This window comes from Macaca fascicularis, chromosome 20 (genome assembly GCF_037993035.2).
Source record: "Macaca fascicularis isolate 582-1 chromosome 20, T2T-MFA8v1.1".
Taxonomy (NCBI): domain Eukaryota; kingdom Metazoa; phylum Chordata; class Mammalia; order Primates; family Cercopithecidae; genus Macaca; species Macaca fascicularis.
In genome coordinates this window covers 49,352,821-49,368,942 of record NC_088394.1, presented here as the reverse complement: position 1 = coordinate 49,368,942, position 16,122 = coordinate 49,352,821, and the positions used below count along the sequence as shown (strand labels likewise).

At 39.4% G+C, this 16,122-nt stretch overlaps 1 protein-coding gene and 1 pseudogene across 4 annotated transcripts in view; one reads left to right on the top strand and one right to left on the bottom strand.

The window, feature by feature from the left end:
* The window catches only part of RBL2 (RB transcriptional corepressor like 2), a 132,503-nt gene extending 122,655 nt beyond the window's left edge, over positions 1-9,848 (bottom strand). For all 3 annotated transcript variants that reach the window (XM_015442990.3, XM_074026684.1, XM_074026686.1), the window contains exon 1: positions 9,783-9,848. The gene's annotated coding sequence lies outside the window, so the exon portion shown is untranslated. The remainder of the gene's footprint in view (positions 1-9,782) is intronic.
* A 311-nt stretch (positions 9,849-10,159) lies between these two features.
* LOC102115107 (uncharacterized) lies at positions 10,160-12,926 on the top strand (annotated as a pseudogene). The gene is made up of 2 exons (XR_010583714.2): positions 10,160-10,471; positions 12,378-12,926. The product of XR_010583714.2 is annotated as an uncharacterized protein (transcript).
* The last annotated feature ends 3,196 nt before the right edge of the window (positions 12,927-16,122 follow it).

Here is a 16,122-nt window from a genome sequence, read left to right as displayed (position 1 = left end):
GTCTTGATAAACATCTTAACAGGAAACAGGGTTTTAGAGCAGACAACCGGTCTGACTAGAATTTGCCAGGCTGGAATTTCCTAATCCTAGCAAGGCTGAGGGAGCTGCAGGAGACCAGGGCATATTTCATCCCTTGTCTTCAACCACATAAGACAGACACTCCCAGAGTGGCCATTTTAGAGACCTCCCCTTGGGAACACATTCCTTTCCCAGGACTATTCCTTGCTGAGAAGACAATTCAGTGATATTTCTCCTACTCGCTTTCTGTAAGAAGAGAAATATGACTCTGTTCTGCCCGGCCCAGTAGGCAGTTAGACTTTATGGTTATCTCCCTTGTTCCCTGAAAATCACTGTTATCCTATTCTTTTCAAGGTGCCCAGATTTCATATTGTTCAAACACACATGCTTTGTAAACAATTTGTGCACATAATGCAATCATCACAGGGTCCTGAGGCGACATACATCCTCAGCTTACAAAGATGACAGGATTAAAGTAAAGACAGGCATAGGAAATTAAAGACAGGAATACGAAATTTTAAGAGTATGGATTAAAGTAAAGACAGGCACAAGAAATTATTAAAGACAGGCATAGGAAATTATAAGAGTATTGATTGGAGAAGTGATAAATGTCCATGAAATCTTCACAATTTGTGTTCAGAGATTGCAGTAAAGACAGGCATAAGAAATTATAAAAGTGTTAATTTGGGGAACTAATAAATGTCCATAAAATCTTCACAATTTATGTTCTTCTGCTGTGGCTTCAGCCGGTCGGTACCTCCATTCGGGGTCCCTGACTTCCTGCAACACCAAAGCAAGCAAAAAACAATACAAATGAGATCACGAAATTGAAAACAGAAAAATAGAGGAAAATGAAAAAAAAGCATTTTTTAAAAGACCAGTAAAATTGATAAACCTCTAATATGACTAATAGAAATAATAAGAGAGAAGACACAAATCACCAACATTAGGAATGCACCAGGGGATATAACCACAGATCATGAAGATATAAAAATTATATTATGGAAATATAATGAATAATTCTCCAGATACAATAAACCTGACAAGTAAGATGAAATGGGCTAATTTCTCAAAAAACACAAATAACCACAAACATCTATTATTAGGAAATAAACAATTTAAATAGCACTACTCAAATAATTATTAAGAAATTATTAAGAAAATTATTAAGAAAATCAAGGCCAGGCACAGTGGCTCATGCCTATAATCCCAGCACTTTGAGAGGCTGAGGTGAGAGGGTTGTTTGAGCCCAGGAGTTTGAGGCTGCAGTGAGCTATAATCACATCACTGCACTGCAGCTTAGGCCACAGAGCAAGCCCCTGTTTCTAAAAAACACAACAGGCCAGGTGGAGTGGCTCATGCCTATAATCCCAGCACTCTAGGAGGCCGAGGCAGGCAGATCACTTGAGGTCAGGAGTTCTTGACCCACCTGGCCAACATGGGGAAACCCCTTCTCTACGAAAAATAAAAAAAATTAGCCAGGTGTGGTGACGCATGCCTGGAGTCCCTGTTACTGAGGAGGCTGAGGCAGGAGAATCGCTTGAACCTGGGAGGCAGAGGTTGCAGTGAGCTGAGATCATGCCACTGCACTCCAGCCTGGGTGACAGAGTGAGACTCCATCTCAAAAAAATAAAAAATAAAATAAAAAAGCAGGTCAAATTCATAATTTAAAAACTCCCAAAAGGAAATCTCCAGTCACAGACAGATTTACTGCCAAACTCTACCAAATGCTTAAAGAATTAACACCAATTCTACACAATGCCTTCCTGGAAATAGAAAAGGAGACTGCTTCCCATGTATTTAATGAGACCAGTAACCTTAATACCAAAATTAAGCAAAGACCAGAAAAACAAAAAAAAACACACAAAACAATAGACCAATATCTCTCTATATTTAGATGCAAAATCTCTTAGCAAAATGCAAGCAAATATATATTGTTCAACATTTTACAAAAGAATCAAATGGCATGACCAAGGGGGATTCCTTCCATAGATTCAAAGCTGGTTCAATATTTTAAAAATCTATGTAATTAACCATACAAACATGTCAGAAAAGAAAAATCACATGATCATACTCACTGATGTAGAAAAAGCGTTCGATAAAACTCAATACTTATTTATGATAAAAATGCTCAGAAAATTATCAACAGCGTAGAACTTACACAACTTGATAAAGAACATCTACCCCAAACCTATAGGTAACATAATATTTAAAGAAAGAATGTATGTGTTCTGCCTAAGATAAGGAAAACACAAGGATGTCCACTTTTCACCACTATTATTCAATATGGTACTGGAATTTCTAGCAAGCATGGTAAGTCAAGAAAAAAAAACATACAGATTATAAAGGAAGATGTAAAACTGTCCCTATTTGGAAATAATATAAGGAACTATGGGGAAAATCCCAAAGGATCTTCAAAATAATTCATTCAACTAATAAGTGATTTCAGCAATATGAGCATACAAGATCAACATGGAAATAAACTCAGATTCAAGAAATCAATCAGAGGCATATATGAATTGAAAAATATAACATAAAGCAATTCCTTTTTGCAAGTGATGTGACAGCATATCTAGAAGCCCTAACAATAAAAAGATAAAAGTAGCTCAAACAATAAATTCAGTAAGGTAAAATGATAAAAAGTTAATCAACAAATATCAATAGTCTTCAAACATACAATTAATAAGTTAGAAAAAATAACACTACAAAAATCCCATTACAGTAGCAAAAAGTAATTTGGGAAAAAGGTTAATTAGAAATGCACAAAAACTTTGTGATGAAAACTTAAACACACTTCTGAAAGGTACAGAAGCAGAAAGGCACACATTGAATAATATGAAAATACATGTGGACAACATGCAGTGTGTCTAGAATTTCAGAATATTGAAAATAACCTAAATGCTCTTCTATAGAATGGTTGAATAAGGTATGTTATGGGTAGACTACGTCTTCCAAAAGGATGTTAGAGTCCTAACACCCAGTACCTGTACATGTGACCTTGTTTGGAAACAGGGTCTTTGCAGATGGTTAAGATGAAGTGATCAGGGAGAGCCCTAATCCGATATGACTGGTATCTTTTTAAGAAGGGGAAAACTGGACACAGAACAGCCACGTGCACAGAAAAAAAAGTCACGTGAAGATAAAGGCAAAGACTGGAGTGATGTGTCTACAACCCAAAGAATGGTACTGTCAGCAAACCACCATAAGCTAGGACAGAAGCACAGAACACATTCTCTCAGAAGGACCTCAGAAGGAACAAACCCTGCTAACACCCTGGTCTCAGACTTCTAGCTGCAGAATTATGAGAGAATAAATTTCTGCTAAGCAACCCAGTTTGTGGTACTTAATTATGGCAGCCCTAGCAAACTAATATCATACTCAATGCATACTATGATACTATAAAAATGAATAAGCAAAATTTCATGGAATTCATATGCAGTGATTTCTAGGATACAGCTAGGTGAAATAAGTAAAATGCAAAAAAATTACAGGATACTACCTTTTGTATGAAACGAAGCATCAACAAAATTTACATGTATTAGCTAATTTTTGCAAGGAAAAATAAAAAAATGAAACTGAATCTAATGAGACTACCTATAGGAGTGGATTGGATGAGGAAGAAATGGAAGGAGAAAGGGGGAATGATAATTCCATATGAATTGTTTTTGTGTAATTCTGAATTCTGGATTCTTATTAACGTCACATATAATTTTAAAAAATCATGAAGAACAGAGGGACATTTCTAAATGGAATTGTATTAGTTAGCCTGGGCTGTTGCTGCTATAACAGAACACCACAGCCTGGGCAGCTTAAATAACAGTTACCCAGTTGTGTCACAGTTCTGGAAACTGGCAGTACCAGATAGGGTGTTGGCAGGCTTGGTTTCTTCTGAGGGGTCTCTCCTTGGCTTGCAGATGGTCTTCCCTCTGTGGGTGCCTGAGTCCAAATTTCCTCTTATAAGGACACTAGTCAGACTGGATTAGGGCCCACCCTACCAGCCTCCTTTTGATTTACTTACCTCATTAAAAACCCTATCTCCAAACACAGTCACATTTTGAGGTACTAGCATTTAGGGCTTCAACATATGAATTTTGGGGTGATACAATCCAGCCCATAACCAGAATACGAACAAAACTATATTACAGGCCAGGTGCAGTGGCTCACGCCTGTAATCTCAGCACTTTGGGAGGCCGAGGCGGGTGTATCACGAGGTCAGGAGATCGAGACCATCCTGGCTAACACAGTGAAACCCCGTCTCTACAAAAATACAAAAAAAAAAAAAAAATAGCCGGGCACGGTCTTGGGTGCCTGTAGTCCCAAGGAGGCTGAGGAGGAGAATGGTGTGAACCCGGGAGGCGGAGCTTGCAGTGAGCCGAGACCAAGCCACTGCACTCCAGCCTGGGTGACAGAGCGAGACTCCATCTCAAAAAAAAAAAAAAAAAAGATGATAATCATACACAAATGCTAAATTATAGTTAGTAGGTTTGCTTTCCATAGGCCAGGCATATGGGTTAAAAGAAAAACTAGGATTCTACGATTGAGCAAATGAGTAAATATATTTAGGATAATGGGAGCCAGGTTCTCCATTTTGAAGAAAGGACTAACACATGCAGCCAGGAAGGAGAGGAATGAACTCCATGGTACTAGACTAGTCTCAGCATGAATTAATGTTTTTTATAGACAGACACAGATATGTGTGCATACATATGTATGTGTGTAGGCATGTTTATACAGATTTGTTCCCTGGGAGAGATAAGCAATGATACCGTAGTGGCAATGTGTACACCTAGCACCCAGATTTGGTTTCAACAATTCCATTCACCACAAAAAGGAATCAAAGCTCTTTGGAGAAATGGCAGATTCCAGGGCTGGGACAGGGAAAGAACAAAATAAGCCTAAAATATCTCGTTGTGCAAAAAATAAAAATAAAAATAAGGAAACAATAAAAATAATAGGTATATGTCAAAAGGATATAGAAGCCAATTTGAATGGACTCCTATGGAAGAAATCTGGGTAATTTCAGCATTAAAATCAATAATAATAGTAACATGTCATAACCTATTGAATAAAATAAAGATCCATGAGTGCCTACCGATATAAAAAATAAATAAATGAAGTAGAAGGGAAAGTTCTTACTCATAGAAGAAATAATTACAAATGTAGAAAGAATAGTATTTTAAAAGTCACCATTTTTCAGTCTTCATCGTAATAACTGGCTTACACAGGAATCATTATATAGGAATGCTATAGGTAGTGGTTAAAATTTTGATAAAAAGAAATTTAAATATCTTCAAAATATTTTCCCACAAATTACTTATTAGTTACAACTTAACATCTTGTGACCATGAGCACTTAATATCTCTAAATTTTCCCTCACCTTCAAAACAGAAATAATTAACTACTTTTTACAGTTCCCCTAAGAAATAAAGATAGGAAGTGATAAAGTCTCTAGAAGTACCTAACAGTAGGTGCTTATTAAATGCTAATCCATTTTCCCTTTTCTAAAAAGGAGCACAAATCAGCTGAGTAATTAAGATAGAATTTCAGAAGTTAAAAAAAAAACAACACAATCCATGTGTAATTGTGTCAAGGCTTCCTCCTCCAGAGGAAGCATAGAGAAGACAGAGCTGACATAGAAGAAAGAAGCCACGAATGACCAAGGCACCAGATCAACTTACAGCAGCCAGTCTGGGTTTCAGGAATAAAGTGAACATTTTAATCCACTAGGCCCATTAGCTGCCCTGTTACCTAAGCCCTTGTTTTCCCCACTGACCTATGTTAAAAGGCATTTTGTACCTATTTTTGCACGTTTCCCTCCCAGAGTCTTCTGTAACTTTCACCTTTTGACTCAGGCTTTTAGGTTAAGCTGTCCACGTTAAGACATATTTTATGTCCATGTTAAGACATATTAAAACATGTTTTAGACAAATACTTATGTGTATGGGCAAAAAACTCGAGGACTGTATTTTCAACTAATTGTAAAAAAGGTTATTTTAGTTTCTATTATGTGGAAAGTGTAAAACATTCCAACGAAGGGTTTTAATGTAGATTTTTTTTTTGCACTCATGCTGTTGATTGCTAAATGTAATAGTCTGATCATGACCCTGAATAAATGTGTCTTTTTTTTCAAATGTGCTGGGTAAAGCTGGTTTACTCTGAAGCCACCTTGGTAAATTTGTGATGTTGTATTGACTTCACACTCAACAGTGTGAAGTTAGAATTCCTCCAGGGTGATGTCAGATTCTATCTGGAATTTATTTACAACCTGCTTGGGTGGAGACACCATTGTCTTCAGAAACCTTGGTGTAGTTGAACTGATAAGTACTGTCACGACCTGATATCTAAAAAATAAGAACAAAAATGGGCAAAAACATAAGGAAATGAAAATATAGTTAATTAAAGCTGGAAGAGAAATGAAAGAAAGAAAAAGTTACCTTCTAAAGAAAAAGAGAACCACGAGGTCACAAAAGAGAATAGACTCAAATGAAAAAATAACGACTAGCATTGAAGAAAGGTAGAAAAACAACCGGGAGAATGAAAATGACATAAGGAAAAAAGAGGTCACAGAGAAGTGGTAGAAATCAAAGTTAAGCAAAGGCACTATTCACAAAATTGGAGTCCCAGGAAAAAAGTAATAAAACAATGGCATAAACTAATAAGAGATAATATTTAAAAGTATGTTGCAAGAAATTTATGCTGAAATAAACTTGAGTCAACTGAGTATTTGGGAAAATTCTCCTGAAACAGTAAACTTTAAGTCATAAGCTAGTAAAATCATTAGCCTTTATAGATTTTTGAACCAAACAATATTGACAAGAATGCACATCAAAACTTGCTATGGCGAAAAACAAATATATCAACATAACTATCCACGTACTAGGATAAAAAAAAAAAGGTGAAGAGTAAGTTACAATTGTGTACTTAAGGGCACATGAAGTAAAATGGGACATTTAAAGATAAACTCTTCCTGGTCTTCAAGATAAAAGATCACATAAAACACATCTTTTTTCTTTCTTTTTTTTTTTTTTTTAGACGGAGTCTTGTTCTGTCGCCCAGGCTGGAGTGCAGTGGCATGATAATGGCTCACTGCAACCGTGACCTCCCAGGTTCAGGTGATCCTCTGGCCTCAGCCTCCTGAGTAGCTGGAACTATAAGCATGTACCACCATGCCCGGCTAATTTTTGTATTTTTTTAGAGTCAAGGTTTTGCCATGTTGGTCTTGTCTTGAACTCTTGGCCTCAAGCAATCCTCCTTTCTTTGCCTCCCAAAGTGCTAGGACCAGAGGCGTGAGCCACTGCACTCGGCCAGTGAAAATGTTTTGAAATAGACAAAGGTGATGGTCACATAAACCCAGTGAATGTGATCATTGCGGTTAAATTGTACATTTTTAAAGGATTAATTTTGTCATGTAAATTTTACCTCAAAAAAAAAAAAAAGAAAGAAAGAAAAAAAGAAGAGATGATCCAACAATAAAAATCCAAAGGTGAAACTGTGTAGACCAAGCAAACTGGATGGAGAACCCTGAAAAAAGGAGTTAAAATGAAACAGAGCTTTATATCTGATAAAAATGTGTTCTGAAAAGTTTGTTGTGAATTGAACTTTTAATTATTATATTTTCTCCTTTGACTTGTAGTAATATTTTTCCAGCTTGAGGTATGAGGACTCATAGAAATTATATATCTTCAATGAATACAATGTATGCAATGTATGCTTTAATATATGTATAAATTATGAAATGATTACTGACAATCAGGCTAACTTTTTAAAGGTATTTTTATTTCAGGTTGGCCCTCAATTGGTAGAAATTCACAGCTCTTCAGTTTTAGGTCTCTCTGCCTCCCATTTCAGAGTGGTGCAGCAGAATTGCATTATTTTGAATACCATAATGTATAATTTGTGATTATTCCAATTATTCCAATAAAGGTTGCTTTGCATGAATAAAATACAGTGTACAACCATGTGTGGATAAATGCATAAGATACTTAAGAACAAAAGTGTTAATAAAAAAGGCGTGGTTGCTAATCCCAGCAACTTGGGAGGCTGAGGCAGGCGGATCACCTGAGGTCGGGAGTTTAAGACTAGCCTGACCAACATGGAGAAACCCGGTCTCCACAAAAAATACAAAATTAGCCAGGTGTGCTGGTGCATGCCTGTAATCCCAGCTCTTTGGGAGGCTGAGGCAGGAGAATTGCTTGAACCAGGGAGGCAGAGTTTGCGATGAGCTGGGATCGTGCACTCCACCCTGGGCAACAAAAGTGAAACTCATTCTCAAAAAAAGAAAAAAAGAAAAGAGTAAATTCTGACACATGCTACAATATGGATGAAACTTGACGGCATTATGCTAAGTGAAACAAGCCAAACACAGAAAAGAAAAACAGTATATGATTCCACATATGAGGCACCTAGAGTAGTCACATTCACAGAGAAGGTAGAACAGTGGTTGCCAAGAGCTGGGTCAGAGGAGAATGGGCAGGTGTTGTGTAATGGGAACAGAGTTTCAGTTCTGGTGAGATGAAAAAGCTCGGGAGAGGGGTGGTGGTGACTGTTGCACAACAAAGTGAGTGTAGTTAAAGCCACTGAATTATACACTCAAAAATGTTAAAATGCTAAATTTTACTTTACATATATTCGACCACACACACACACAAATGGAGCCATGAAGTTTCAAGTAACTTAACAGGACAAATCAAAATCAGTTTTTGGAATACACTATTTTCATTTTTCCTTTACTTTATGCCAAGAAGTGTAAGTTGCAAAACAAAAATGCATCTTTATCTGCATTCAGTTCTTGCAGTAAGTATATGGCCTGTTGGAAGTCATACTCTTCCCAAACCGTCAATCATTAAAGTGTGCAGTTCTAAAAATACAGATATAAAAATACCTTTTCCCGAATATTCATTTTTTTATTTATATTTTCACCTTCCGATTTTGTGTATCACCTAAGAAGTGAGTATGCCTCATGGTTAAGAATGTGGGCTCTGGTGCTAGAAGGATTTATCACGAATGTCCCGGAGTAACTCTGGGCCTTTACCACTTGGCACGTAATCTCAGATTAAGGGAAACACTTGCCTCTTATAAAAGGAGAAAGAGGAAAAAAAGGATGAAAAGAAAGTGAGACTCAGAAAACTCTAGTTTCTGTCATAACTTATTCTATCTAGACAATTAAAAAAATGAAGGAAGAGAGAAATCAAGTAAGTTTCTAAATCCACATGCTTTATCTTTCCATTTATGCACGCGATGATAAACTTACTAGGGAACGTGGAAAAGTAACTCCTTCTGTATTCCTCACAACACTGACCTTTCTTTGAGTGTTCCCAACAGAATGCTGGTCATGCTTGCAGTTCAGCTGAATTTTTTTTTCTTTAACAAGACTTGCTCTCCTTTCTGGTTTCTCCCCAGCCTCTTTATGGGTGCCCGGTAAAATAACACTTACCTACGGGCTTCCATTTACTTCCGTCCCTGCCCTGCCGGACCCGCTGGGCAAGATCCCCCGCCTCAACGGCCCACATACTGGAAGGTGCAGCGCCCAGGGCGCACAGCTCCCAAGTGGCAGTGGGACTCACGCACGAGGCCATCCCCGAGCTAAGCTGAGGTGTTTCTGGAAGGTACCCTCTGCCTAGGTGCCAGCAGCAGCCGTGGAACGCGCCCCGGGGGACAGAATGCATCATCAAGGTGCTTTGACCACCTTGAGGCCTCCTTCTCCCCCTGGCCTCCGTTCCCACGTGCCCTACCCACAGCGACCTTCACTGGCTCCCGGTATTCACCTAGAGACGTCGGCGGCCGCAGCCTTCAGCACGCCCGCCATCTCCACTGCGACCCCAGTAGCGGCTGACCCAGCCAGCTGCGCCCTGGAGGGCAGGGCAGGGCGGGGCGGGGCGGGGCGGGGCGGGGCGGGGCGGAGCGACCCCACCCAGCAGGGGGCGTGGCAAAGGCCGCTGATTTCCTACTGCATATAACACACCCACTTTACCTAAAGCAGAAATTAAAGCCAGGAGGCGCCATCCCTTGTGGGCACCTGAAAAGTACAAAACGAAGTCTGGGGACAGTTCAAAGGCGCTTAAGTTGACCAGTGGCAATTTTTGTTTCCCGCCCCCCTGCACACGCGAAAGCGCTTGCGCTGCCATTGGCTCCCGCTGGGGGTGAGTCCGGAACCTGCGAGCCCTAGAACTTTCCACTCTGAGCTCCAAGTTGCGCTAGGCGCATCCTTGCTGTGCGTTTCCTAGCGGCTCTCTTGTCTTACTTGCAGCTTGTGTCCAGAGTAGCAGACAGCCATGGTGGCCCCGCGGGCCTGGCGCTGACAGACCCTGGAGCAGTGTCTCACAGAGGTCGGCAAAGCCACCGGCTGGCACCAGTGCATCCTCACGTAAGTGCGCAGATCCCGAGCTCGGGTGGGACTGGGGTCGCACGTGGACGCGAGTTGCAGACTCCTGGCAAATTGTGGAGCTAAGGGAAGGTAAGGGGAAATGTAAACCACTCTTCCCCACATTTCAGAGTTTATACTTTCCTAGGCTATCAAAATTTTCAAAATGGTTAAAAATTTTTACAGTATGGCTCTCTCAGTTGAATGTTATTGAAATGAATGTAACCTCAGTTATTAACGCCTAGAAGCTCCCCTTGAGGCTTATTACTGCCCCCATCCCCCTACACACAAACTGTGTTGGTTTCTCCTTCCGCCTATGTGCTCCTAAAGCACTCAGTGTTTCACTGTCATCATACTTTATTGAAAGTACAAACTTGTCACTTGTCTGTCCACCCCAACTAAGCTTCTTGAGAATTAGAACTTTCATGTCTCTTCCCAGCACAAGCGTTTTATGCGTACTTTGTTGAAGAACTTCAAATATGATCTATAAAATTATGACCCATTTAACTCCAACCTCTCCTTTGAGTCCCTGGCTCACAGCAACTACAGACTGAGCTTAGTTTGAATTCAGTAGCACACAACTGGGATATCCGCACTGTAAGGCTTTTAACAATTTTTAAAATTTTGGTACCCTCAGCATCGCAAATTCACTGTGTCCAAAATAGAGTAGAATGTTGTTTCTACCCACCTGTACTCTACCATCCCCTGAAGTCCTTTCCCCATGCTCCACCACTCAAGCCTTGCCTATCGCAGTAAATGGCAGTTCTGTCTTTCCAGTTGCTCACACATAAAACTAGGCTGCTATTTTGATGTCTTCATTTTTCTCTTATTCTGTATCTAATTCCTTAGCAATCCTGTCAGTTCTACCTCTAAACTGTACTCAGCATATTCACTGCTCTAACTCCAGCTTAAATCACCATCATCCTTTGCCTGGAATGCTGTATCAACCTTCTAATCACTCTACTTTCCTCCTCCTCCTTCCTCCCTTTCTTCTTCCTTCGTGTAAATCATCATTTCGTCCTTCTGCTTAAAATCTTCTCATGTGGCCGGGCGCGGTGGCTCAAGCCTGTAATCCCAGCACTTTGGGAGGCCGAGACGGGCGGATCACGAGGTCAGGAGATCGAGACCATCCTGGCTAACACGGTGAAACCCCGTCTCTACTAAAAAATACAAAAAACTAGCCGGGCGAGGTGGCGGGCGCCTGTAGTCCCAGCTACTCGGGAGGCTGAGGCAGGAGAATGGCGTAAACCCGGGAGGCGGAGCTTGCAGTGAGCCGAGATCGCGCCATTGCACTCCAGCCTGGGTGACAGAGCCAGACTCCGTCTCAAAAAAAAAAAAAAAAAAAAAAAAATCTTCTCATGTTTTCTTACTACACTTAAAATCGCAAACTCTTACCCTTGAGCCCTGCAGAATTTGGCTCCCTTCAGTCTCTCCAGCTTCGCCTTCTGCCTCCATCACACTCTAGCCATGCTCATTTTTTTTTATTCCTTTGGCTTACCAAACTGAATTGCATCTTAGAGAATTTGTTCTTGCTGTTTCTTCTGCCTGGAGTACATGTTACCCCATCTGTATAAAACTATCCTTATGTGTAGGTTTCATCTAAGCTGTCACATCTAAGAGAGGTTTTCCTTGACCACTGTAGCCAAAGCAAATGTTGATCACTGAAGAAATAAGGGAATGAATGAATGAATGAATGGAGTGATGTATAATGTAGCTGAGTTGATAATTTAAGGCTAATTCACTATATATCTCCAAGCAAGTCGATTTATAATGCTTTTCCTGCCTAAAATCTATACAGCTGATTCACAAATCCTTGGTTGACAGGTTTTATATATCATTGTGGCTCATCAGCTTATATGTTGTTGGGGCCAGCATCTATACTTATACTTCATTCAAATTTGATTTCACAGAAGAGTTGGAGTTTTTATTTTTCTTTTAATTAAGAGGGCTGTGAAATTATTACCTATAATTCTAAATCTCATTTAATTCCTCCCAATAGGATTCAAGATGGACTGGCATCAAAGCTCACTTCTTTAACAAAAGTACTTTATGACTTTAATAAAATTAATTAGAGAATAGTGGGATCCGTGGAAGCCCTTTATAAAAACTTGTGATAGAAAGTTTTGATGATGAGCAGACTTTGCAACAACTGGAAATGCAAAATGAACCAATTTTACAACGCTTCCAAAATGCAGTTAGTGAAACGGAGATGAAGATATCAGTCTTCTCCCAGAGAGTGAAGAACAGAAGCGTGAAGAGGCTGGTGGCCAGGAGGACCTAGAAGATTTAGAGGAGAAAGAGGAAGTGTCAGATATGGGTGGTGACAATCCTGAGGTGGGTAAGAAAGCTAAAAACTCAAGCAAATTTGAACTGAGGAAAAGCCCAGTTTTCAGTGATGTGGATTCTGACCTTGACTTTGATATCAACAAATTGGAACAGCAGAGCAAGGTGCAAAACAAAGGACTTGGAAAACCAAGAGAAAAGTCCACGGTAGACGAGAAATTCTCCCAACTCTCTGAAATGGAGGCCTATTTAGAAAACAGAAAAAGAAGAGGAACAAAAAGATGATAATGATGATGAGGTGGAAGATACTGATTTTTTTTTGTGAAGATATTGATTCTGGTGAAGATGAAGGGGGACTGTTTGGAAGTAAAAAAACTTAAGGTAAAAACAAAACAAAACAAGGTAAAAACAAAACAAAACAAAAAAAACTTAAGGTAAAGTTTTGAGAGAGGAGAGAGCACTTTCCTCTTCAAATTAGCTTTTGTTCTGTTTTTCTAGGAGAGATGTAGTTAGAAGATTTAGAGCTAAGAAATGTGCTCTCTCTTATCGGTTATAAATGAATCTGTACTTCCATTCAGTTTATGTTACAGTTGTTCTTATAATAGTTTTATGGTAGTGTTTTTAGTTGCCAATTTCACCTAGTAACTATTTTTGACGTAGTGTTATTAAGTTAGAAAGTAATGCAGACATACAGTATACATACAAATATATATGCATGTGTTAATGATGTATTTTTCTATTCCTAATTAATAGTTTTAAAAATCTTTTTATTTTAGTCAGGTGAAAGTTCCAGAAATGTGAGGTACAAAGATTTTTTTGATCCAGTTGAAAGTGATCAAGACATAGCAAGTGATCATGATGATGAGCTGGGTTCAAACAAGATGATGAAATTGCTGAAGAAGAAGCAGAAGAACTAAGCATTTCTGAAATGTGAGTATTTTGAACCATCCTTTACATTGTGAGCTAGAATTGCCCAATCATGTGCTTGTACTTGTGGTTTTCAGATACGTTTAAGAAGTTAGATTCTCTCCTATCAGATATTCTCAAGATAGCCAGAACAAGACTCTGAAAAAAAAAAAAAAAAGGAATTTAAGGAATTTTTAATATGCTTGACATGATTGTGGAACTCACAGACTACTAACAAATCTTCCCTATTATTTTTCGTCTTTTTTTTTTTTTTTTTTTTTTTTGAGATGGAGTCTTGCTCTGTCACCCAGGCTAGAGTGCAATGGCGCAATCTTGGCTCACTGCAGCCTCCACCTCCTGGGTTCGAGTGATTCTGCCTCAGCCTTCTGAGTAGCTGAGATTAAAGGTGCATTCCACCATGCCTGGCTAATTTTTGTATTTTTAGAAGACCATGGGGTTTCACTGTGTTGGCCAGGCTGGTCTCGAACTCCTGACCTCAGGTGATCCTCCTGCCTTGGCCTCCCGAAGTGCTGAGGTTACAGGCATGAGCCACTGTGCCCCAGCCTTCCCTATTTTTCTTATTGTAACTATTAACCACCCTTTGAAAACAAATATCTTGGTCAGGTGCGGTGGCTTAACGCCTGTAATCCTAGCACTTTGGTAGTCTGAAGCGGGAGGATCAGTTGAGCTCAGGAGTTCAAGACCAGCCTGGACAACATAGTGAACCCTTGTCTCTACAAAAAATACAAAAATTAGTGGGGCGTGTTGGTGTTTGCCTGTAGTCCATGGCTCGGGTGGCTGAGGTGGGAGGATCACTTGAGCCCAGGAGGTCGATGCTGCAGTGAGCTATGATCACATCACTGCTCTCCAGCCTGGTCGGTGGAGCAAGATCCTGTCTTCAAACAAACAAACAAACAAATAGAAAACCGAAAATCTTGCTGCTAGTCTCTAAAGCAAAAGCACACTATATGGAGATGCCATATGGAAAGCATCTGATTTGCAAAAACCAGTGCTTGCATTATCCAGCCTGTAGCTTTCCATGTGGGGCCTGTGTGTAAAATAGTTGTTTCTTTTCTCTCTCCCTTACGTCTTTATATGTATAGTATGTCTCTCCTGACAAAGCTGTCCTGAGATCCTCTTCTTGTAACTGTTTTGACTGCTCTGCAGGATACAGCCTATGTCTTTAAGGTGCTTCACAGATTTTGGTGAGTGCCAAATAGCTGTAATTTTAATTAATACCATGACAAACATATCTTCCAAAGTATGTCGTGATTTCAGACAAGTGAAATTTCATTTAATTTTAGTAGATGTAGTCTGGCTGCAATAATTTGGCTATATTATTTATCCAATCTTAAAATTTTATTGTAATAAAAATGAGAATAGTGCCAGGCACAGTAGCTCACACTTGTAATCCCAGCACTTTAGGAGGCTGAGGAGGGAGGATTGCTTGAGCCCAGGAGTTCGAGACCAGCCTGGGCAACATGGTGAAACCCCGACTCCACTAAAAATTTAAAAAATTAGCTGGGTTTGGTAGCGTGAGCCGATAGTCTTTGCTACTCGAGAGGCTTATCGAGGATGATCGCTTGAGTCCAGGAGTTCAAGGCTGCAGTGAGCTATGATTGGACTATGGCACTCCAGCCTGGGCAGCAGAGCTGGAGAGCAGGCAAATACACTATACCAAGAATATCAAAAGAATTATTTTTAAAATCTGCGAATCTAAATTAAATGCATCATTGTCAGATTGTCCCTAGAAGATAAATTCTAAAGGGGGGAAAAAAACAACAACATAGTATCAATGAGTTAGTGTCCTCCCATCCCATTCCTTCCACCCTCCCCTCACAAAAAAGAGAAAAAGGTTTGGTTTTGCTTTGAAATTATATCAGACCTTCAAGTGAAGTTTTCAGTAAATCACAAATAATTTATTGCAATTTTCACATATAAAGTAGAACTTTCAAACTTTTTTTTTTTTGAAACTATTAGAACATGAAAACCCAAACGTGACAAAGGTAGCATTAAAACACAGTCTCTCATTCATGACTAGTGATGCAAACACAGCACAGTGGAAAAATTATGCCACAAAACCATGTGAACCTTATTCTTTTGAATTACTGTTAGAAGATCTGGTATGATTCCTGGTTGCAAGACATCAAGGAGAAAATACACGGTTCCCTCCATGTATGTTAGAAAGACGTTTGATAAAATTCAATATTTATTTCTAATTTTTTTTTATACCTAGTGGATTATAAATACATCTAACCAAAAGCTGCCATCATGCATGATGGGTGAAATTCTACAAACATACCTTTCAGATCAAGAATAAGACAAAGTGTCCAGTATTACAGTTACCCCTGTTAATTAACACTAACAGTTAATAACCACATAAGCAAGTGCAACTACAAAAGATAAAGATAAGAGATTAGGAAAACTGACGGGAGCTGTGGTTCACACCTGTAATCCCAGCACTTTGGGAGCTTAGGAGCTCTCAGCACTTGAGCTCAGGAGTTTGCATCCTGTCACTGTCCACTGATTAAATTTTGAACTCTTAACTTGAAACC